The sequence below is a fragment of the Nycticebus coucang genome, chromosome 6, assembly GCF_027406575.1.
Source record: "Nycticebus coucang isolate mNycCou1 chromosome 6, mNycCou1.pri, whole genome shotgun sequence".
NCBI lineage: Eukaryota > Metazoa > Chordata > Mammalia > Primates > Lorisidae > Nycticebus > Nycticebus coucang.
In genome coordinates, this window is record NC_069785.1 from 111,621,165 (window position 1) to 111,646,010 (window position 24,846).

At 41.9% G+C, this 24,846-nt stretch overlaps 1 protein-coding gene across 2 annotated transcripts in view; it reads left to right on the top strand.

Moving 5' to 3' along the window:
- Positions 1-1,931: 1,931 nt before the first annotated feature.
- ELMOD1 (ELMO domain containing 1) overlaps positions 1,932-24,846 on the top strand; it is a 68,361-nt gene continuing 45,446 nt past the window's right edge. For both annotated transcript variants that reach the window (XM_053595679.1, XM_053595680.1), the window contains exon 1: positions 1,932-2,182. The gene's annotated coding sequence lies outside the window, so the exon portion shown is untranslated. The remainder of the gene's footprint in view (positions 2,183-24,846) is intronic.

A 24,846-nucleotide genomic window follows, 5' to 3' on the forward strand; every position in this document is an offset into this window, starting at 1 on the left:
TACCACCCTAGAGTGATTCAGGGTTAGCACAGTTTTAATTGAAGAAATCAAGTGAAAGGGGTAAAAACCATTGGTGCAGCAACAGACTGGCAGGGATCTATCTCCTTGAAGTTTGGTCAGCATCCGGCAAATATTAACATTATTATTGACATCTTCTGGAAGGAAGAATCAAGACCCTATAGATTCATTCAAAGGATAACACAAAGACAAAAAAAAAAATCCTTGATCTTTGTTCTTAGTGATTTATAGCTTTTATGTTTGTTTCCTGTCTTTTTCAACTAGACTGTAAGTTCCATGAAGGCAGGAACTTTGCCTTGTTCATTGCTGCTTTCCCACACTCAGAATGGTACCTGAGCATGACAGTTGCTCACCAAATAGTTTCGCAAGGTCAAACAGTGGTGATAGACGGTGGTGGGCGCTGGGGTAGCAGTATCCACTGGTGATAGGACAACACAGCATCAACTCCACCTTGAGGTTTAGGGTGAGGCTTCAGAGAGAAGGTAGCATTTGACCTTGAACAGTGACCTTGAATGGAAAGAGAAAGCTATTTCAGAAATGGTGGACTATGAATAAAGCAAAGTGTGATGAAGAAAATAGTATATTTGGGAGATAATGAAAAGTTTACCTTCCAAATGTTGAAACCTTAAAGTGGACAGTATAAGTAGGAAGTAAATTTCTTCCCTACAGGCTATGTTACTCCATGGAATACTGGTGAAACAAGGGCCACAGGGAGATGCAAGTAAATAAAATTACTTTCAAAAGACTATGGAGTAAAATTGTTTTATCAGGCAGATAAGCCGGTTACTAAATCAATCTTTCCCCAGAAGCTGTTCCTTGCAAAAAGGCCTCACATGCAGCCTTGGTAAATCTTTTCCCAAGAGGTTTATTCAAGGAAGTATGAAGAAACTGGAGTGTGGAAAGAAAAGTAAATAGTGGCTGATGTTTTTAATAACGATAAAAAAAAATCAGAAAGATCAAGGCTTTCAGGCCATTTGATGTGAAGAGGGAATATGATAAACGTTCATCATTCAAGGATTATCACTAACTCAACCTTTCATAAAATCATAATAATGGAAGTGGAACCTAAAGGGACTAAAGGGACATCTGCTAGGTGACAGGTGCTTTGGGGATCCGGGATACTCTTTGCCACCGGCTCCTGGGTAATCCTCAAACAGCTCACAGAGGTAGGAGTCACCACTCTCCAGGGGACAGGTGAGGAAACAGAGGCCCAGAATGGCGAAGTGACACGGAAATCCACGCTGACCTCAAAGCTCATCCTCTTTCCCCAACCCGTGATTAGCTATAGAGAAAACCTTCTTCATCAAACATGAAATACAATCCCAAAGGCAAGGATTGTGCGTGTGTAGAAAGTGGGTTCTGGGGCCAGTGCTGTTGTCTTGCGGGGCAGTGTTCCCCGAGTAGCCTACAACACGTCCCATTATAATTAACCCCGGGGTTAAGGCATTGTTTTTGAAGCCCAGGTTGAAATACAGATATGGACCTGGGAGGATTGACACGATCTCTCAATTACACCTAATTACAGAGCTGGCTCTTTGAGAACTTGACCCGACTGGTCCAGTACCGGGCAGGGCGGGCGAGGCCTGGAGGCGCCGGAGGCAGGTGAGCGGCGGGTCTCCGCGCTGGGAGGCTCTCGGGGCTCTGAACTAAAAACAAACTTTGACGTCTGGACAATTCCCCGGGGAAGGGACTCTTTGGGAATCCCACTGACAGGTCATTTCAGGTTCACCATCTTCCCGTCCTTGGCGCCTCCCAGGGGTAGACGCCGGGGCCCTTAAACCCGGCCTCTGCGGCCGCCCCCGCCCCGGGTCAGCGCGGCGGGGTCCGCAGATTTAACCCTTTCCCCGCCCCGCCCCGCGCCGCACCGCCCCCGGCTCCGGGCTGGGCATGCTCAGTCGCCGCCCGCGCCGGCTCCGGGGGAACCTCCGCGCACCCTGCCCGGCTGCTCGTGGCCGCCTCCCGACGCGCTGAGCTGCGCTCGCCTCGGCGCGACCCAGATTCCCGCCCGCCCCGCCCGCCCGCGCTCGCAGCCTGAGCGGCAGCCGCTGCCGCCCTGTCCAGCCCGCGAGGGGACCCACGGAGCGCAAGCCGGAGCCTGGGGAGGAGGAATGGAGCCCGCTTCGCCCCGCGCCGGGGGGTGCTGAGCGGCCGACGCCGAGGCCAGGTGAGTGGCGACCCGAGCGGAGCCGCAGGGCGAGAGGAAATGCCCTTGGAGAGGAGAGAGGCGGCCGCGAGCGCGCGGGGGGTCGGTGCCAGCGGCTGCGTCTGGGCCGCCGCAACAACGGGAACGGGCAGAGGGGACAGGAATGAAAGCGCGTACTCCCTGGTGCAGGGACTCGGGGTCCCCCCGGACTGTGGACCTCTCCCCCACCCGACACCCTCGGCGCTGCAGATGGGCGGGAGAGGCTGTTCGCATCCCGGCCCGCGTGGTCGCCTAGCGACTGAGCGCCTCCGAGAGCGCCGCGGGCGGGATCCCGGGGCCGAAGCCAAAGCGGGAGGCGGGGACGCAGGGCGGCCTGGCCGGGTCGCGCAGTCGGTGGGTCCCGGGCACCCGTGCCTCGCGGGCTGCGGCCCCTAGAGCCAGGCCCGTGGGACCAGGCCGGGGTCCTCCTGACCGCGAGCCGAGAGGAGCCACCTGCGGGGACGCCCTGCGCTTTAGAGAAGCTCCTTCCCGGACAGGTGGGATTGACCAGCGGGTGGGAAGCGACAGCCGCGGAGCAGCGGAGTGTGGTGGGGGTGCTGGTGCTGCTGTGGGTGCCGACTGCCCCCATGCGCCGTGTGGCTGCTCGATCTCTAAGTGGCGAATCCGGTAACACACCTTATGAATATTTCAGGAACGACCTCGCAGGCTCGCTCGCTTCAGATCAAGTTTAATAAATATGCATGTCTGTTTTACTGCTCTGCGCAGGCAGGCGAAAGCCCCAACCTGTGCCCTGAGCTTTCCACATTTCATCCCTTTAACCACCAACGAGGAAAAACACACTCCTGACTCCTACCGAGCTTTAGGTTAGTGTCATAAATTGGGACTGTCACTTGGAGAGGCCGGCTCCGGGCAGCCACCCAGGCTTTGTTCTGCGTCTCCGCAGCGCAGTGCGTGTCGTGCGGGCAGCGTGACAATTGTCCTTCGCTGGTGCAGCCAACATGGTGGAGAGCAGGTAGTGTGCTTTTACTGGGATCAACGTCTGAAATCATTATCATCTTATGACAACACATACTTATGGCAGACTTAGTCATTCCCTTCCCAGAGGGACCTCCCCGAGGCCAGGCCAGTTGAAATTTCGGCAAAGGCACACTCTCTACCTTGGGAGATGTTTGTCTCTTCTTAATCTCTATCATGGGAGTAAGAAATGAACGTCTTCTCTGCACGACGTCCTCATGGTCCAGAACACTGGAAGAAAACCCATTAGTGTAGGGAACCTTCGGGAATGGGACAGGCTGTCCAGCTTCTGTCCCTACACCTCGGTTTATAACTTCCATTGCACCAGCACCACTAACTAGTAAACTGGTAACACACAACAGTCGGTATTTAAAGATGATCCTCCTTTGCAGAAACAGCCCGTGTTTCTCCCTTTCTGTGAACCTATAAGGAATTCCTCTATGGACCAAAATTTCCAGCCTCTAGTACAAGATGCTGAGACAACTCTTTTCTCTTGCCTGCCCATTCACGGTGAAGCCCAAGTGCTTCAATTTGCAGACGTTTCACGTTTAGGGGAAGCTTTTTCAACAAAGACCTGCTGTGGTTACATCACAGGCTCCACCCCCGCCTGCCAGGCTGCTTCTGCAGGCCTGTTAGTGAGGACGGGACGTATTGCTGCTGTGCTTGATTAAAGAAGAAAAGAAATCCCAAAATGAAAGATTTGCTTATTTCTCTTATTGTGTTTTGCTGATTTAATTGAAAAATGATATTTTCAGCTCAATGCCTGTAGCTCAAGCGGCTAAGGCGCCAGCCACATACACCAGAGCTGGTGGGTCCTAATTCAGCCCCGGCCTGCCAAACAACAATGACAATTACGACCAAAAAATAGCCAGGCTTTGTGGTGGATGCCTGTCGTCCCAGCTGCTTGGGCGGCCAAGGCAAGAGAATCACTTAAGTCCAGGAATTGGAGGTTGCTGTGAGCTGTGACAGTACGGCACTCTACCCAGGGCGACAGCTTGAGGCTCTGTCTCAAAAACAAAGAAAAGAAAAATGATATTTTCAAAAATTGTTAATTATCGATACATGCAGATAGAAGTTAACTCAGGCATAGTAATAAATGTATAAATACTAGCTTTCCAAGAGATTTTGAACATTACAGTATTCTTTGATAGTTATTGATAGTTATTATAAACATTATATAATGTTATTGATAGTTATTATAAACATTATATAATAAGTAGCATTTCCTAAAGTATGTTTCTGAGATGCTCAGAAAGAAACCTGGCACCATTTAACAAACATAAAATCTGGATAAACAAGAAGTTTGGATACAAACTTCCAGGTACCCTGAGGAAGCATTCCCTGAGGCCTATGAGAATTTTTTAAAAAGTCACTGGTAGGATAATCAGATTTAGAAAATAAAAATACAGGCTGTCCTGTTAAATTTTAATTTCAGATAAAACAGTGAATTGTCTGTAATATAAATGTATCCTGTACAATATTTAAGATATAATATTTTTTAAAAATTAGTTGTTTGTCTCAAATTCAGTTTAGACTGGGCAGCCTGTATTTTTTTCTGGCAACCTTAGTTACTGGAAATGTTTCATTCCTCCTTTTTTGGGTCACTTATGGGTTGAAAAAACAAAGTGGAGCAGAAATCATATGCCATGCTGTCCTGCAGACAATCTGGGACAAGCTCGGCTCTGTTTTAAACTTTGGATATAACTCATGCTTTAAAGTGAGTAGTTTAGATTCAGCACATATTTGCTGAGCACCTGTGCTTTCTGGGCTTCATGAAAGGTGCCAAGGATACAAAGATGAAAAGGGGAAGGGGGGCAAGGGAGGGATCTGCACCAGCAGCTGTGGGACTTGCCCATGGTGTGTTATGTGCTGGAGGTGGAGATTCTCTTCTGCAGGAGCCTGGGACAGACCCTGACTCCCACTCAGGGAGGAAGAGGCCTAGCAGTTTTGACTTGGCTGGTCGTGAATAAGATAATGAGATCTTATCCTGGGAGAAAAGAAACCCCTGTGTTTATGGACAGTGGAGTGGAGTTTGAAGGTAAAGGATTTTTCTAATGGCCTTAATCAGAGGACAGAGTGGCCTGCTGAGAATGAGGGAAATGAGAAGGGAATTCTAAAAGGAAGATTTTAAATAGTTGCCAATGGGAATGGAAGGGGAATTCTAAGAGTGACAAATGTACAGTTGGGCAAATGGTGCATGGTGCTTGGGTGGATGCATCTCATTGCATTTAAGGTGCCAGGTGATCTGCCCTTGGACTCAAACCTTCAGCGCCCCTTCATTCCCTTTCCACGATGTCATGTCTCCATGGGTAAAAAAGTCATCACCACATAACCCTGGAATATATTATTTAAAAGTTTTATTACTTTTGTATAAAAGTAGATTTTCAAATATAATATTTGCACTGCTGGTCAGTATTCACTTGCTTCTTCTGGCACACATTCCTAAAATAAGGTAAGCAGATATATTGGTTTTAGCAAATCTACTACTTCAAAGAGGAAAAGTCATTAAATTATGATTATTTTCTGATTTTGTTTAGCTATCTTTAAAAATTTTTTTTTAATTTTAAAAATTATTATGGGTGCATAATAGTTCTTTATCTTTATAGGGTACATGTGATATTTTGATACAGACATACAATGTGAATTAATCCAATCAGGGTAATTGGGCTATCTCTCAGGTCAGGCATTTATCATTTCTTTGTGTTAGGAACATTCCAGTTCTATTCATTTAGTTATTTTAAAGCATCCCCCAACTTATTTCTTATAGACACTTTGTTGTTCTATCAAATATTGTTTACTCTATCTAACTATATATTTGCTCCAGCTATCTTTAAGGAAGCAGATTCTGATGATGGAAAGAATGTACATTTTCCAGATAAAGCATTGCTGAAAATGACCATCTGAATGTCCCAAATGAAATTAATTAAAAAAAATAGTACACCACATACATTTGTGTGTTTGAAGACCTAGAAGGTGCTTTCATTATTGATCAGCATCAGAGGCATCCAAGGAAGATCAAACTAATACAGTCCACGTAAAGAACAGTTTATTTGCAGAACTCCAGCAACTGATGACTAAGTGCCATTCTAGATCGTACATTTGTCAACAGAATCTGGTTACCTTTCACAAGAGACTGAAATGTTTGAGTATCCATATATGGGGTTTAATTTCCATTTTATATTTTACAATACGTTCTTGAACTCATAAAAATCATCCTGCGCTAGCCCACTAATACGTTCCTTCCGGAAGGATGTTTGGAGAATACTTAGAGACCTAAAAATAGACCTGCCATTCGATCCTATAATTCCTTTACTAGGTTTATACCCAGAAAACCAAAAGTCACAATATAACAAAGACATCTGTACCAGAATGTTTATTGCAGCCCAATTCATAATTGCTAAGTCATGGAAGAAGCCCAAGTGCCCATCAACCCACGAATGGACTAGCAAATTGTGGTACATGTATACCATGGAATACTATGCAGCCTTAAAGAAATATGGAGACTTTACCTCTTTCATGTTTACATGGATGGAGCTGGAACATATTCTTCTTAGCAAAGTATCTCAGGAATGAAAGAAAAAGTATCCAATGTACTCAGCCCTACTATGAAGCTAAATTGTAGCTTTCACATGAAGACTATAACCCAACTATAGCACAAAACTATGGGGAAAGGGCCAAGGAAGGGCAAGGGAGGGGGGAGGTTTTGGTGGAGGGAGGGTAATGGGTGGGGCCACATCTATGGTGCATCTTAGAATGGGTACAGGCGATTGCACTAATGTACACAGTTATGATTTAACAATGAAAAAAAAATCATCCTGTGCTAAACTATAGAATGATGAAGTTCAGAGTCTTTCTTCCCAAATGTTTATCCTTTGAAATAGAGCAGAAAACAGTTCTATTCCAGGCATTTGTACTGTTCCTCTTTGCAGCATTTGTCAAACATGTTCTGCCTTCTAATTCTGATAATATATGGGGGAAAAGCGATCAAGGACATTAGTTGCAGCTAAAATTTCAAGGCATTTATTTAGACCACAGGTTTTGTCTTCAGCGAGGTTTCATGCAGACACCACTTATTAAAGAAAAGCTCACTGCAGTAATATCTAATGACAGTTCATGTGGACTATCACCCAGAAACAGCTTTAACTGAAACTGTGCTCAATTCACATTTTAAGCCCTCAGTAAATACTCTAAATTTAAAGATTCTGAAGACAATATGTTCTTGCATCCCAGGAGCTTTTAACCTTCCAACTCACTTGTGCTGACCGTGAACAAGTCATATTTTACATCAGTTTTTGTACTATAAAATGGAAGATATGCACATTAAAAAATGTTATGCCAACCCCAATCTCTGTATCTATAAATAAACTTTAAGTGTTATGGTGGTTCTCAGGGATAAATAACTTAATTATCGATGAAATTGGACAATTTGTATAATGTCTGTGCACTATATATAATGTTCTTAGATGACAATGAAATAATTCACAATTCGATTCTTTGCCTTCTTGGTGCAAAGCAGAGTTGATTATGTTAAATGCCTAAGGAGAGCTCATTAAGCCCTTTGAAAAAAATCAGTCTCAAGCTATCTAATGAGTGCAGATTCAAAGGTCCTTACATAGCTTTTAAACCTAAGTTTCCATTTTAATTATTGGTATTAGGACTTGGGTAATTAGAATGCTTATAAGAGCTTATTTCAGCTGCTGTAACTCTCCTTTCTATTTTTCCTTGTGCAGTAGTTTGTGAAAACCTGACATATGTTTGGAAGGTTTCATTCATGATGAAACTAATAATTTATTTATCCCACAGCTGTTTTTTTGGTTTAACAGATATCACCAATGACATAAACTCTGCTCTCTAAATCTTTTTCACTGTAGTAGTTGACATTATTTAAAATGTGAGCCAGTCTCCGGAATGAATTTACTATACAAGTCCAATTCTTCCTTTTTTCTTTTAAAGAAGAATAGGAATATTCTACCCTTCAGAATTTGGAAGCCATATTTTCTGAAGAACCTATATTCCAATAGAATATTTATGTTTAATTTTTTATAAGAAGAAGTGTTTTACTTATTTTATGGCACGTTTCTTTTAGAATGCACAGATTTGGTCCGGGGTTCCATGAATCCTTATAAGAAATATGAGGAAGATGTCCAGGCACAGTGGCTCATGCTTGTAATCCTCGCACTTTGGGAAGTCAAGGTGGGAGATTGCCTGAGGTCAAGAGTTCAAGGCTGCAGTGAGCTGTGATGATGTCTCTGTGCTGAAGCCTGACAGAGTGGGAATCTGTAGACAAGTAGGTGAAACTGTGGCATCCAAGTAACTGACACTTATGCCAAGCAGAGTGTGCCTGTTGCCGCATGTTGGTCGTCAAGGCAGCAGGAGCAAGCATTCAGTTCAGGCCCTCGGTGTTTTGAATGATGTCCACACACTGGGAAGGCAGTTGAGTTAAGGAGGCTGCCAGTTCAAATGCCTGTCTCCTCCAGAAACACCTTCACAGATACACCCAGAAATACTGTTTAATCAGGCATCCCTCTGCAGCTGATGAAAAAATTAACTATCACAGGGACTTTGTTACATTACGAGGCAGAGCCCACTCCCCACTATCAAGGCTGAAAGTGCCAGATGCTTCCCTTCCCAAACATCCCTGTACTATAGGCTCTGCCCTAGTAACCAGATGATCCAGTTGGCAGTACCCCTGCTGGAGGGGCAGTGGAGCCAGCTCCAGTCTGGGCCTAGTGGTGGCAGTAGCAGTATACTTGTGGGGCCAGTTCTGTGTCAGCATTTTAAGCATTAGTTTTGGCTACATAGCCTTTAAACCCAGTTTTCTACCTGGACATTTTGCAGATTCCTTCAGATACATTCCTTTTCTGTTTAAATAGAATGAGTTTCTGTTCCTTGCAGTGATAAACCTTGACTGGTACAGAGTGCAAGTCCTTGTCTACACAGGCAGATTAGCCTGTGAGCGCACCTACTGAGCACACAGCACTCTGATGGTGCAAAAGGAAATGTTTATTCATCCTCTGAGTTTTTATGGAACAAGGCATCTTGCTTGACTTTGCACAGAAGGAGAAACATACAAAGTTGGTATTTTCAAACTAGTGCTCTGGAGACAAGTGGGATTAAGTGGGGACACTACTGACAAACTCGAGATACTGCTCCACTGATTTTAAAGATTGATTAAGTACGGAGATGAAGGATTGGGATATGACAGGGTACTTTTCAGGAAAATAAATACTGTGTTTCATCAATTCTAAGAGGCAATTTTTTTCCTTCATTCAAACATCTATAAAATTAGGAAGCATTGTTAGAGTATGTAGTATTTTTTTTTTAATTTTTTTTATTTTTAATTTGAGTGTGCTTGTTCATCTTTGTTTTAAGTACTCCTTTTTTGTTGATTTTCTTCTTTCTCCTGCGGTGCTGGCTGTTTTTGATGTTGTTGGTAGAGACGGGGTCTTACTCTGGCTGACTGCTGCTCATATGGGTTTTGAACCTCTGAGCTCAGGCAATCCACTTGCCTTGGCCTCCCACAGCGCTGGGACTACAGGCGTGAGCCACCATGCCCGGCCGAGTATGTAGTATTTTAATTGTAACATTTTTCTGTTCAACTCAGCTATCATTTCACTAACTCTAAGGTGTCATTGATATACACTATTATATTTTGTACTACTAAGAAAAAAGCTCAATAAGTAACTTTATTTTTTGAGACCAAGTCTCACTCTCTTGCCCTAGGTGAGAGCTATGAGTGTGCCATGGCATCATCATAGCTCACAGCAACCTTAAACTCCTGGGTTCAAGCAATCCTCCTGCCTCAGCCTCCTGAGTAGCTGGGACTACAGGGGCCCACCACAATGTCCAGTGAGTTTTTTCTATAGTAGAGATGGGGTCACACTCTTGCTCAGGCTGGTCTTAACCTCCTGAGCTCAGCAGTCCACCGATCTCGGTCTCCCAGAGTGCTAGGATTACAGGTGTGAGTCACCACACCCACCTAATAAGTAATTATCTTTAAAATGACTATACCTAGCAGTATACTGGTTGCTGTAGACTAGCAGATTCAAAACGACTGTAAGAAAATTAAGTCAGTCTTGGAAATGATGTGGGTTCAATACCAAATTCCTTTTCATTGTTTCATAGTCTCCCAAAGAGTAAGACTGGCCTTAAAGTCTTATGAACAAATTCAGGATAATCATCATATCCTGTAAAAAAGAAAAATGCCCAGGATACTTAAAGTGATTCTCAATTTTGTGGGTAGCACCTTTTGGGGGGAGGGTAACATTTTATTTGGAAAATGTTATATATATATATGTGTATGTGTGTGTGTGTCAGTATGTGTCTCTAAAAGACAATGATCTTTTAAAAATATGTAATCAGGCTTGGCACCCATAGCATAGTGTTTACATTGCCAGCCACATGCACTGAGGCTGGCGGGTTCAAGCCTGGCCTGGGCCAGCTAAGCAACAAGGACAACTGCAACAACAACAACAACAAAAAAAAAAAAAATAGCCAGGCATTGTGACCGGCACCTGGAGTCCCAGCTACTTGGGAGGCTGAGGAAAGAGAATCGCTTAAGATCAAGAGTTTGAGGTTGCTGTGAGCTGTGATGCCACGGCACTGTATCTATGGTGACATAGTGAGACTCAAATGTAATCAATATTTTACTAATATACCATTTATTATATCCCTGGGTAAGATATAATTTGTGGCACTTTTTAGTAAACAAAATTTTAATTTATTTTAATTAGGTTTTAAGTTGCTTTTGTCTTTTGGAGATTTTTATTTTTTATTTCCAGTTAATGTGAAGTTATAAACAACTAGGTTACAATATTTGCATTTGTCAGGTAGAGTCTCTCTTGTAGTTGTGTCCCATACCCAAAAGGTGTGCCATAGACCCTTACAAAAAAGGAAGTTGATTTAGGTTTATTTCAGTGTTCACTGATGTCTTTTTATGAAATTTGTATGTTGTTGACTGGTCAGATCACAGTTCTGCAATAGTATCTACCTTGATTTTTCATTCTGTGGACTTTGAATGTTCTCAAGCTGAGGATTTGTGACAAGAATATTCTTGCTATGTCCAGTGCAATCTTCAGGAAAGCCACATATGTACTCCTATTAGTTTTGGTCCCAAACAGATGATTCAGAATTACTATATCAAGTGACTTGGACATTCCTTTAGCTAATAAGCACACGTCACCTTGCGCTGAAACTTCCCTAACAAATTGATAAAGAGATGCAAGGCAGGAACTCGCATGAGGGTCCCAAAACTCTGCAAAGGAGCAGCCTTAGCTAAAATAATAATAATAATCAGCCACTGTGCCCTATTTTGCTTGATGAATAGTTAGTCTCTCTCTACTTGTTTGCTTCTCTATAATTGCTACTTGAAAGGGCACAGCTCGTAGTCATAAAGATGCTTAACTTTTCCCCATAGATAACAACACCTGTTTGGAACCTCAGGTACTTTCTGAGGTATCTTCTGGGTCCTGCATGGGGTAGAGTGACTGACCCACCCAAGCAGCAGCCCACACCAAAGGACTGATGGTTTTTCTCCAAGCTAGCCAATTAGTGGGCTCTGATTGCCTAATGCTCTGCCCACCAAACCATCTTTACGAATCCTGTCTCCCCAGTTCTCTGGGAGGTGGATTTGAGAAATTCCTCCCATCTCCCTGTTTAGCACTATGTGGAATGATCTCTTGCTCTGCTGTCAACCCTGCTGTCTCTGGGTGTTGTCATGCTGCTGGACAGCAGGCAGATGAACCGTCAAAAGCCTCCAACAAAACCATGTCAACATTTGTTAATTCAAACTCTTCCACATTTCTAGTAAATATTTTCCATGCATCTTCCTCTATGTCAAATCCAACACACATATGCAAAGTGTAGTCTGCTCTAGAAGTAGCTTGGGCTGTTGTGAATGTGTTCACTTGTTGCAGGCCAACTCTTTAATTTCGTAAGCCTTAGTTTCTTCATTTATTTTTATTTTTATGTGAGATGTGGTCTCACTCTGTTGCCAGGCTGGAGAGCAGTGGCCATTCACAGGCGTGATTGTCATAGTGCACTACAACCTTCAATCCCCGGGCTCCATAATCCTCCTGCCTCAGCCTCCTGTAGCTACATACGTGTACCTCCGCATGGGGCCATTAACTTAAGAGGCAGCTGGTGCCTCTGCCTGTGCTGAAAACACTGCCCTATGGCATCATTTTAAAATTTGTTTTGGGGCAGTGCCTGTGGCTCAAAGGAGCAGGGCGCTGGCCCCATATGCTGGAGGTGACAAGTTCAAACCCAGTCTCGGCCAAAAACTGCAAAATAAATAAATAAATAAAATAAAATTTGTTTTGTTTGTATCAAAGTAAAAACACATGGTTTAAAACATCATAGTACCACAGGACTTATAATGGGAAAACTGCAGTCCTCAAGCCCTAATATATCTCTATTCCAGATTTCTGTTTTCCAGAAACAGTTAATTCTTTTAACTGTTTCTTCTGGTGTGTTCCACTTTAATTCTAAATAACTGTTTATACTTCTATTGCTCAATATATTTAAAGTACCAAATCTACTGATTTTCTTATGAAGAAATGAAGATTCTAACATTCATATTAGATTCTTACATTTCTCCTTCCTCAGTTCTCCCAATATCACTATTTTGATTAAATAAATATACAATGCTTATTTTGACACTGTAAATTTTATTTACAACTTATTACATCTTTTTTATTTGTACAACTTTTTGTTTTCTTGAGAATTAGTGGCTGAACTGTTTTTATTTGCTGCTTTTCTATTGTGCATATCACAGATTACCCCCAGCCAATGGAACTGTGAATACTTCCCCCACACAATTATAGATGTCAAATAATCTGTCCATTCCAGTTTTTTCACGGAAGTAGTCCTTTCTTCAGTCCTTTGGAATGCTGGTTGGATTATTGTTAAGAGACTTCCACTCACCATGATCCTAAGGAATCATCTTTTTCCCGTGTGGGATTTTCTGATTCCTGGGTGCAGGGTCTTTCTCATTCTCCACTTTGATTTTGGTGGAATGCTTCCTTCCCAGGCTTCCAGAAAGGGCATGCTTGGCAGATACCGTGGAAGACTTGTATGTCTGAAATTGTCTTTATTCTTCCCCCACATTTAATATTTTAGCTAAATAATTCTTTCTTATTTACATTTAAATAAGAAATTGTTTGTTTCCATGTTTCTCTTGACAAATTGAATGGCTCTGATTCTTGGTCATTTCTGTGTAACATGGTTGTTACCATTCCCCTTCTGGAAAATTTTGTTTGTAAAATCTCACCATGATGTGCCTTGGTGAGGATCTTTTGTTATTCAAGGAGCTGAGTACCTTGTGGGTCCTTTTGACCTTGAGCCTACCTCACCAGTGTTCTTTAGTTCTTGGAGCTTCTTGTGTTATTTGATAATTTCTTCACTGACATTTTCACTTTTCTTTTTCTTGTGGATGTTAAACCTTTTCCTTGTGATTTTTCATCTTTTTGACAATTTCTTCTGTCAGATTCCCTCAAATCTGGAAGATTTCTTCAACTTTGTCTTTTATTTCTAATATCCTTATAAATTTTTCAAGAACATTTTCTTATTCTTTTAATGAGTTCTCTTTCCTGTTTCATCTATATAATATTTTTCTTGTATCTATGAAAATTAATAATGATGTTTTGGTAGTTTTCTCCTATTTTCATTATCTCTATTTCTTCCAAATTCCCCCCTTTTTCTCTTTCATTGCTTTGAGGTCTCTATAATTCATGTTAGAAATTTCCCTTGATTTTATGGTAATCCTTGGTTATCTGTTCATATTTAAAATTGAGGCCCTAAAATGCTCTCTGTGACCGAGTAGTACTTGTTGACCACTTGCTTCATCACAGCATTGGGGGCTAAGGCTTCACTGGGGGAGAGCTACACGTGTCGGTAGTTGCTTGGTTTCCTAAGACATAAGTCCTCTCTTATCCTACCTGAGGAGTAGTATGCTGATTGCCTCTGTTTGGGGAGTTGAGTGGGAGAAAGCTGGCAGGGATCTCATATTTATGACGTTGACTTTTATACAACCTTTTAGTATTCAACATAGCAACTCAGTCTCATTTTCTTGCATTGCCAAGTTCACAGCCTCTCTAGCTCAACCTCTATACATACCTCTTTATGTACATGAGTATCTCACTTCCCTTGACAGACTGGAGAGGGGTTATTGTTATAGCCCAACCAGGTCTCTTGCCCACTGCCCTGTGAAGGCCAATCTACCCAGCAGGGGTTGCAGTGGAGAAAAAGCTTTATTTTGTAAAATGTCAGGCAAGAATGCCAGGAGTAATTTCTCAAATCCAACTCCTTGATATCTTCGGGGCTAAAGTTTTTAAGGGTGGTTTTGTTGGTAGAATTTTTTTCTGCAGTAGGTCCTTGGTCTTGGAGATTAGAAGAATGAATGAACCCACAGACCACACAGATCACTGGTAAGATAGGATTCATTAGATAGAAAGGAATATAGAAGGAATAAAAATCACCAGAGGTTCTGACAGAGGCAAAGACCCAAATGGGAATCTCTGCATGTGTCTTTTGTCTTGAGAATTACATTTGTACAGGAGTTGATAGATGGAAGACACCTTTTCAATGTTGATGAGTGTATTAACAAATGAATGCAGTCCCTCCAGCTCTGGGGAAAAAATGGCAGGGCATCTATTTCAGAAGAGGCCCAGCTTACATGAAATTGCCAAGGCCTAGAAAATGGGGTTCCCTGTCTAGCCCTGAGTGGGGAAAACTCTGTATCAGACAAGCAAAGAGCTGGGGAATTGGGTCTGCTGATTGGCCAGGGATGAACTTACAGAATTAAGTCACAGATATTATCTTCTCAGTTGGGAGGTTTCCTGGGTAGAGGGTTTCAATGTTGTTGGATCCTTTCCCACATCTATCCACTTTTAAGGTTTTGTTGTTGTTGTTGTTAAAAATAAAGACATAAACACATTAGCCCAGGTCTACACAGGGTCAGGATCATAACTGCCGTGGACTTCCACCTCTACATCTTGTTCCATTGGAAGGCTTTCAGGGGCAATAACAGGCATAGACTGTCATCTCCTATGATGACAATGCCTTCTTCTGGAATACCTCCTGAAGGACCTGCCTGAGGTCCTTTATAGTTTTGTTTTATAAGTAGAAGTATATTCTAAAATAACAATAAAAAGTATAGAATACTAATACATAAACTAGTAACACAGCCATTCATTATCTTTATACAACTAGTAGCACAGTAAGTTAGCGTCAGTAGGCAACTCTCCATGCAGAGTATGAGAAATACCTCAAAGACCAGTCTTAGGATTTGTAGCAACAGCAATGTTATCTATAGAACCACAAGTCTTAGGATTTACAACAACAGTATTATCTATAAAAATAGGGGGGAGGCACAACAACAGTGTGTTATCTATAAAAATAAGTGGGGGGGAGGCACAACCTTGGGAGGATAGTATCTTTAAGCAGTTACAACAGCAAGGAAGTTAGGGAACAATGACTAGTTCAATGGCCATGTGTATACTTTTATAAAAATCAGACTTTGATTACTATTTATTCCTCCTGTTTCTATATTATTCCAACATGGATAGTTTCATTATGCCTAATTTCAAAGGATAGAGAAGGAGACCTATGCCCTAACTCATCCTATGACAATTTTCAACTAAGCCTATTTTGGCTTCATCCTGCACTCCCATTTTTACAGGAACTAGGCATCTCTACTTCCTCAACATGACTGAGATTCTGTGCTCTAAATTATATTGCCTCTGAGTCACATCTGCCACTACAGACTCAGTCAGTAAGGCTAAGTCAGTTACCCCTCATGCATCCCTTTCAGCTTCCAGAATTCTGCTGACATCCCACGTGTACTTCTGTTGCCTTTAGTCTTGTGCCTTTTTGACTTTTTTACTCTGATGTTGGTGGGATTTCTTGTGTTTAATTGTCCAATGTAAGTGGAAATCCATGACACAGATTTTAAGATATTAATGGGAAAAGACCTAATTTCTGTAAAGTACATTGGTTTGGCCCCCAAAAGTGGACATCTCAAAAGTGGCAGGGGTGTGTGTGTGTGTGTGTGTGTGCAGGTTTTCCAGTGGGTTTAAAGATTCTTTAATTTGTAATTGGTTAAAGAAATGAAGCTTTGGTCAGGTGCAGTGGCTCACATCTGTAATCCTAGCACTCTGGAAGGCCGAGGTGGGTATATTGCTTGAGCTCAGAAGTTCAACACCAGCCTGAGCAAGAGTCAGACCCTGTCTCTACTAAAAATAGAAAAACTAGCCAGGCATGGTGGCACATGCCTTTAGTTTCAGCTACTCAGGAAGTTGCTCAGGAACTTGAGCCAAAAAGTTGGAGGTTGTTGTGAGCTGTGAAAACTCCAAAGCACTCTAGAGGTAACAGAGTAAGACTCTGTCTCAACAGCAACAACAAAAAGAGTGCTTGAAGCTTTGCCTTATAGCCTTAGGCCTGTTAAAGAGTTATAAAGGGTATCTTCAAGAAGTGGGTGGGCGTGATGAGGCAACTCAGCTTTAGAGTATTTCCGGTGTTCCCTTGGCCAAAAAGGGGTCCATTCAGTTATCTAGGGGGCTTAAGATTTTGTTTTAGTTCACAAGTAGCTCACTTTAAAAAAATTAAAGTCACAAAACAGTATTAAGTGCATCAGCAATAACAACTGTGAGGAAGCTTCAAAACCAGGAGAACATGGGACCACAGACACCAGCAAAGAACCTTTCAAGAAACAGCTTCACATGTGTGAAAGGCCAAATAAGAGAGCAAAGGGAGCATGTGCTCACCCACCCACCCTCTGTGTGGTGAGGAGTGCTAAGCCTTCCTGAAATGCTGGTGATCAGAGCTGACTTTGTGTTCAAAGGAAGTTGGGGCCGTGTGTGTGGATATATGTGTGAGTGAATGTGGGTGTGTGAATGTGTGCATGTAAACGCGTTTGTGTGAGTGAATGTGTGTGCGTGAATGTGTGTGTGAATGTGTACGTGAATGTATGTGTGTGAATGTGCGTGAATGTGTATGTGAGTGTGTGTGCATGTATGTAGGGAACTTGTGATAGGGGAAGAGAACCTGGGCTCACAGACCATTGGGTAAGGGATGGGCGGCTCTCCGGGAAGCTAAGAAGGACATAAGTTGCTCTCACATAAACAACCAATAGTGTATTATGGAAATACTTAATGTGGCTTAAGCTGAATAAAAATGTTCAAGTCAGGGAATGATAATCCTCTAGGGTGATTTGCTGCAGGCGTTTAGTAGTCTTGGTCACCAGCTAGTGAATTCTCCTGTAGAAACATCATAGCCTGGAATCTGGAAGTCAGTAGGCTTCAGTGTTATTGTGTTTCATTGATTCTAAGGTGCTTTCCCCCGACTTCATTGAAATCGAGGATGCATCACAGTTTAATTAATGGCATTTTATAACCCCGTAAGGGGGCATGAAATAATGGTGCATTTTACCATTGATGGCACCGATGAAATATTATTCGAAAGAATAAAATAATATTCACTCAGCAAACATCTATCAAACCATAGCTCTAAAGTACATTAAAAAAGAATTTTTGGTTCTACTTTATGGGTTTTTGCAAAAGCCCAGTCTAAATGGTCTACCTCTCATAAGTGAATGCTTTTTCCTCAAGGGTTAGTAGTTACCTTAAGAGCAGGTGGCCTGCTTGCTTCCAAGCCCCTGGAAACACCTCAGTTTGCTTGCACTGGCCTGTCATATGTTCAAGGTAAATGCCTTCACTATATCCTGCTTATATGAAAGCAAAAAATTTGCCCAAAGCATCAGGTTATATTGGCAAAACTGTATCTTTTTTATTTTTGTGTGAACATAAGTTTATCATTCCTTTATAGTGATTTTATTTGAAAACTAAAATGTATAATTGAAGAATATAAAAAGAATCTAGATTATTTTTGTGAGAAAATGGATTAATAGTTATATTTTGAAATCTATTTATTTATTTATTTATTTATAGATAGAATCTCACTTTGTCGCCCTGGGTAGACTGCCATGGTGTCATAGCTCACAGCAACCTCAAACTCTTGGGCTCAAGTGATTCTCTTGCCTCAGCCTCCCAAGTAGCTGTCACTACAGGTGCCCACCACAACACCCAGCTATTTTATTAAAGATGAGATCTTGCTCTGACTCAGGCTAGTCTCAAACCCGTGAGCTCAAGCGATCCACCCACCTTGGCATCCCAGAGTGCTAGGATTATAGGTGTGAGCCACGGCAGCAGCCTTCCTTATTCTTTTGTTCCTGAGAGATAAATTTCGTCAATCCTGCCTAGGTCTCACCCCCTTTCCTGCCTCCATGAAAATAGCACGTAAGATGTGGGAAACCACAATGAAAGTTGGAAAATCACTATGACTTTGAAAGCAGATCATAAATATACTTGCAGACAACCTTGAACACTGTGGCTGGCATTGACTTCTCTTGCTATAAATCACAAAAATAAACTCAGGCTGAGTGTTTTATTCATGAAAAGGGGGTGGGGAGACCCTCTTTGCTGTCATTTTAAAGAGTGTCTGTGGAGTGTTTTTCAAGCTAATCACCAGAGAAGGAGGAAAGGAAAGTTCTGGAATGGGGCTTTAGAGAGATCATTGTTCATGAGCATTATACCTCTGATATGATATGCTGACTTGTATGTGTGAAATGTAAAGGCACACTCTGAAAGATTTTTCATTCCACTATGATGGTAATTTTTATATTGCTTTTCCTTGTCATGTGGTACCTGTATGAAGTCAAAATTGCATTTTATTCATGCTTCAGATGTTCATAAATAGCCTTAAAATTTTTTCTTTTTCTTTCCTTTCCTTTCCTTGCCCATTCCTTCCCTGTCTATTTCATGATGTAAAGTCTTATTGCATTATATCCTTTGAATTTCTAGGTTTCCCTTGCACAGGCACAGTGCTTCTTAGGATTTGACCAAATAGGAGGCAAGATGCAAATTTAGCCCTCATCTGAATTTGCTAATTCAAACCTATCTATTTGACTAATCTGAATCTGAAAATTGGCCCATCTGATTTAAGAAGACTGGCTGTCTCATGTTCTGGGCTCCGCCAGAGCCCAGCCCCTCACGTGGCCAGGGGCTCACCATCTACCCCTTACCCACAAACCATCTGTGCTTCCGAGTGGGAGGGCAGGCTTGTTTTGGAGAACTTTCTCTATGTCTTGAAGACCATCCACAGACATGCGTATGTGCAGAGCATAATAAAAATTAATGGATCTGTGAGCTTAATTAATCACATCTTAAAACTACATTGGCTTCAGTTATCTGCTAGTTTAGACCTTTTTTTTTTTTTTCCCAAAATAGAGTTGCCTTTCTAACTAAGAGTAAATTTCACGTCTTACCACAAAAAATATCAAATAAGTGAAAGGATGGATATGTTAATTAGCTTTATTTAATCCCCTTTGTGTGTGTGTGTGTGTGTGTGTGTATCAACACATAACATTGTACTCCATGAATGTAATAAAACTATGATTTGTTAAATAAAAATAATATCAATGGGCCGCACCTGTGGCTCAAGGAGTAGGGCGCCAGCCCCATATGCCAGAGGTGGCGGGTTCAAACCCAGCCCTGGCCAAAAAAAAAAAATAAATAATAATAATATCAATAAGAGGTGTTCAGGACCAGCCTGAGCAAGATCCCATCTCTACTAAACATAGAAAAATTAGCTGGGCGTGGTGGTGGCACAGTAGCTGGTGGTTCCAGCTACTTGGAAGGTTGGGGCAGGAGGATCACTTGAGTGCAAAAGTTTGAGGCTGCAGTGATCTATGATGATGCCACTGTGCTTTAACCCAGGCAACACAACCAGACTGTGCCACCAAAATAATAATACTAACAATAACAAATACAGAATAGTTACCTTTCTCCTCTATTTTACCTTCACCTAGACATAGTCATCAGTAACGAAGGGGTGGAGAAAGAGCAGCCTATGTTGGTTCCTGCTAGATTCCCAAATCTCTCTTTGATTGGCTGATTGAGGGACGTCACCATCATGATTTCAGTTAGAGCCTAGAAGGGCCACAAGTACATACAGTTAGACAGTGCACAAGGGAAATGGGAATTTGTCACATAGGTTAAAAAGAATTTACTTGTAGTTTTTTATTGTTGTTGGGGAAACTTTCTTAAATACTTTTTTTTTTATGGTTCAGATTTATTTCTTTATTTCTTTATTTTTTGGCCGGGGCTGGGTTTGAACCCGCCACCTCTGGCATATGGGACCAGCCCTACTCCTTGAGCCACAGGCGCCACCTTTCTTAAATACTTTTAGAAAAGATTTAAAGTGACATCATTTAATAAAGACATAGGAGCAAACTTGCCACAAGATTTCTTCTGACCCTCAAATCAGCTGTGGATCACTCTTATATTTAGGAAAGAAAATGACAACAATTATTATTTAGGGATCTTATTGGTTTACATGTCATTGTTTTCTTTCTTCTTTCATCTGAAATGAGAATGGCCCAAGCAGAGGAAATAAATTAGCGGCAGATACTTAGAGAGTGCTGCTCTGGAATTGCTCATCTGTGCATGTGCTCCCTGCCCCCCACAACTTCACTGTTACGTGGAATGCTTTTTGTTCTGATTTTCACTCACGGAGGGAAGTGGGGACGCTCCCACTTGATGGGCACAGTGTTAGGGCGCATGGCACCTCTTGGGAGCAGGACATAATTATGAGCGGGAACCTACCTAACAAATGCAAACATTGTGATCTAGTTCTTTGTACTCTCAAATTAACCTGAGGGTACAGTGCGTTGTATTTTGAGGGCGACATTTTGATTGATTTTGTTTTCCTCCTGGTGTTGCAGCGTGAAACAAGAACCATAAGAAGCAGTTAGGGAAACCTGAAGGAAGGTGGGACTGCTTTTGCTTTACAACGAATTCAAGAAAAACTCATTCAAGTTAGTATAGGTGACTTAGAACATTTTACCAGCCACAAGATTTATTTTTCATGTAGTAGAAAAAACAGATATTTTCACCTATAAAAGAAAGGGTATGATGTGTTATGAAGAGTAAAGAGGGGAACAGAAAGGAAAATGAGGGACAGAGCTGCATTGGAGACCCGGTCACACCGACTGACTCTGCCAGAGAGCAGTGTGGACCCCAAGCTTGAATTTCACTGCATTTTCTAAACCCATGGTAAGAAGCACTAGATTTACATTTTATGGGGGAAGGATATTTTTATTATTAGTTATCTGAGAATTATATTCCTAGCCATTCATATCTCCTTAGAAATGTAGCCTCAATAAAGATCATCTAAAACTCATATTTTGGGCTCTATCATATAACTTCTCTCCATAAATTTTTCTTGTTTAGAAACTTCCAGATCAAAAAAAAAAAAGAAAGAAACTTCCAGATCAACAGTACATTTGCTTCAGGAAAGAGGTTAATTTTCAGTGGCAGAGTCACTGTTCTTATTCCAGGGTCTGCTTGTAGTTCCCAGAAGAACACTGTGAAGTTCTGAGGGGCAGGTGTGCCTCGGGCCTTGGTAATTCCCGTCTCTGCAGTTTAGTTGGAACTGAATACACCATATAGTCTTTTCACTCTCATGTCAGTCCAGAATTTTACGCGGGTGGTTTACAGAGGCAGCAGCAGAGGGTCATTAATAGCACTGCCTCAGGAGCCAAGGTTTCTTACCCTCTCTGTGTCTGAATGTCCTCAACTGTAAAATAGAGGTAGTAATTAGTATTCATTTATAAAATGACTGTTAAGATTAAGTCTTAACAGTGAATATAAATTAATATAAGTCCATAGAATATTGCCTGACACATAATCAGCGCTTTGTAAATATTAGCTGTTATCATTAGTTTCATAAAACCTTCAGCTGACTTAATTTTTAAAATCAAATTTTTCTTAAATGTATTTTATACAACATTTTTTTTAAACCAGGATAATCCCAAATTGGACAGTACTGACTCGTGGGTTGTCCTTTATTTATGTATAAGCAGTATGAGTCCATGAGCATTTTGTTGTGTCAAGAAATACATGAAAAACTGCCTTTTTTCCCCATCTCACATAGGGGTTAAGATTTTAAAGAAAGGAGTTCTGTACCCTCTAGTTAAGTCTCTCGTTCGTTCCCTGGGGTGTTTAATAGACAGTTCTACTTCTAAGAGGTAGGGTTACCCCATAGTACTTTACAAAGAGCCTCAGGGGGCTTCTTGCTCAAAGGAGATAGGGCGAGATCCTTGCTGCAGGCTCCAGGATGAGTTTCAGAAGTAGCAGACCACACTCACTGCTGCTGCTTTCTTCCCAACTGGGGAGTAGTGGGGAGACCGGAGGCAGATAGCCCCATGGTGGCACTGAAGTTATCAACTGATCTCTGGGGGACTTTGATCTGGCATGACCACACGATCCTTCCCTTTGGATGAGTTCAGGGCAATGTCCTCAAACATGTAGAGTGAAATTACTACAGATGAGGTTAAAGAGTTAGAAAACCCAGGATTATAATTATATTCTTTATCTCGGTTTAAAAGAAGATCTACAAATTTTTTTTTCCTTTCAGTTGGGAGGTTTACAGTTCATTAGTGCTGTTATTGAATAATGCTGTTTTAAAAAGTGCATTTTTCTGAAAGGGTACAAAGTTCACTGCCACAAGTATGTATTGAGCACTCCGGGTGCCAGGCATTGTACCAATCCATGGGTGTTCACAGGAAAGAAACGTGAAACAGATCATGTCAGAACAAAATCAGAGATTTAACGAACAGCGGGTAACTCTGATGTCCAGGGTTAGGGGGGAGATGCTGAGTTGGCACAAGAAAAGAATTTCTGTAGACCGTGATTAGGATGTAAAAGTATAAACTCATTTTATCTTTTAGAAAGAGAGAGGGACTGAGACGGGAAAATAGTGGGGAAAGAGAGAGAGAGAGAAGAGAGAGTCAGTGGCATCCCAAGGAGAGGAAGAATGCCCCCAGTCGAGGTCAAGCAGGTGCTGTTTTACGGGGGACAAAGAGAAAGAAATTGCAGCCAAATTCGTAAGGTATTGTGGAAGTGACTGTTCTATCTAATTTTTCTCCAGTAAGGTGGAAGGCTGACTTTTTATCCTGGGCCCAAGATGTTCATGTCCCATTGTTTGTCAGGGACACTTAGGAACCACTTGAGGCTACAGCAGGAAATTCTGAAAGGCAGAGAGCTGATGAAATGTAAAGAGAAAGCATTGACCTTTCCTTTTTGTGTGTCAGACTCTTCAGTGGCTTGTATAAAGGAACATGGGGGTGGATGGGGGGGTGGCGGGAGACATGTTAGTGAGTCTGCTCAGCCTAGAATGAAAGCAGGCAGAGAGAGAGGTTGATTTTAGTCCTTACAGAGTGACCTGTGAGTTAGTAATTTTTGTATTATTTCACAATAAAAGCTGATCATCCTACATCCACCCCAAGTGGAAAACCCCTGCGGAGAGGAAGGGATCAGGAAGCCATAGTACAGCTTGAGGCCCGTGAACTAACCAGGTGGTGTCAAAGTCAGCGCCAGCCCCCCAAAAGGGTGAATTTTTGAAGTGTAAATAATGCCTCAGTAAATCTAAATTAAACAGACAAAAAACTAGTATCCGTATTTTTCAATTAGTGAAATGTATATAAACCAGACAAGTAACTTGCATTTAACTGGGTGAAAAGTCAATTGGCTAGTGAGTAAAAACACTGGAGAAGTCTGCCTCAGTCACCTTTGTGTTAGAGCACTGCGTGGATAAGTGAACTGAACTTCTGCCTGTCCTCAGACCCTGGCTGGCCACTTGAGATACGCTGACCCAGTACAGAGGAGGCCTACTATGACTCAAAGGGTATTTCAATGTCAATATGGCTTAGAGTACCAGGCACTGTACCCTGACTATGATTTGTTATAACACAGAACACCTATTTAAAAATAATGGGGCAGCACCTGTGGCTCAAGGAGTAGGGCACTGGCCCCATATACCGGAGGTGGCGGGTTCAAACCCAGCCCCGGCCAAAAAAATAAAAATAAAAAAATAAATCAGTGTCTGCCTCCTTTAAAACAAAGCTAGACTGAAAAAATAAAGCGGTAACTTCTTGTTTTCTCTGTAGAACGTTTACCCAGGCTGTTTAGTGAGTACAGTGGTGATGAGTTAACAGTGCCTGCACAGCCTTTCTTCTACCACCCAAAGCCATTTTTGGTGTTTCCTCTTTGGGGGACAGATAGTTAGATCTAATTGTTACCTTTGTTTCCTGTTTGGGGGGACAGATAATTAGAACTAATGGTTATTTTCCTTTTCTTCTCTTCTCCCACCCAATCAATCAGTAAATCCAATTGATTCTACCTTCTAAATACGAGAGGGTGCCAAAAAGATGTATGCACACTTTAAGAAAGCAAAAAAACCTGTTAAAATTGTTACACTCAATATGTGCTGGCCACAGAAGATGGACACTAAGCCATGCTGAGCACCTCCTGTAGTTGCAGAAGTCAATGTGAGTTCAGTGCTACAAATTTAACACAGTTTTTTTCCCTGCAGAAATTGTGCATACTTTTTTTGGCACCCTCTTATTTCCCCCCATCTGTTCACGTCTCTCTCTTACTGTTGTCCTCTCAGTTCAGGCCACATCAACTTGCCAGAATTTATTTCGACAGTCTCCTAAGTGATTCTCCACTTGGCAAAATGATCTTTTACATTAGAGGAGAACATAATAAGAATGATGGAATAAGAATACTAATAAGTCTTGTACCCTCAACGAATCCCCAACAATAAAAAAAAAA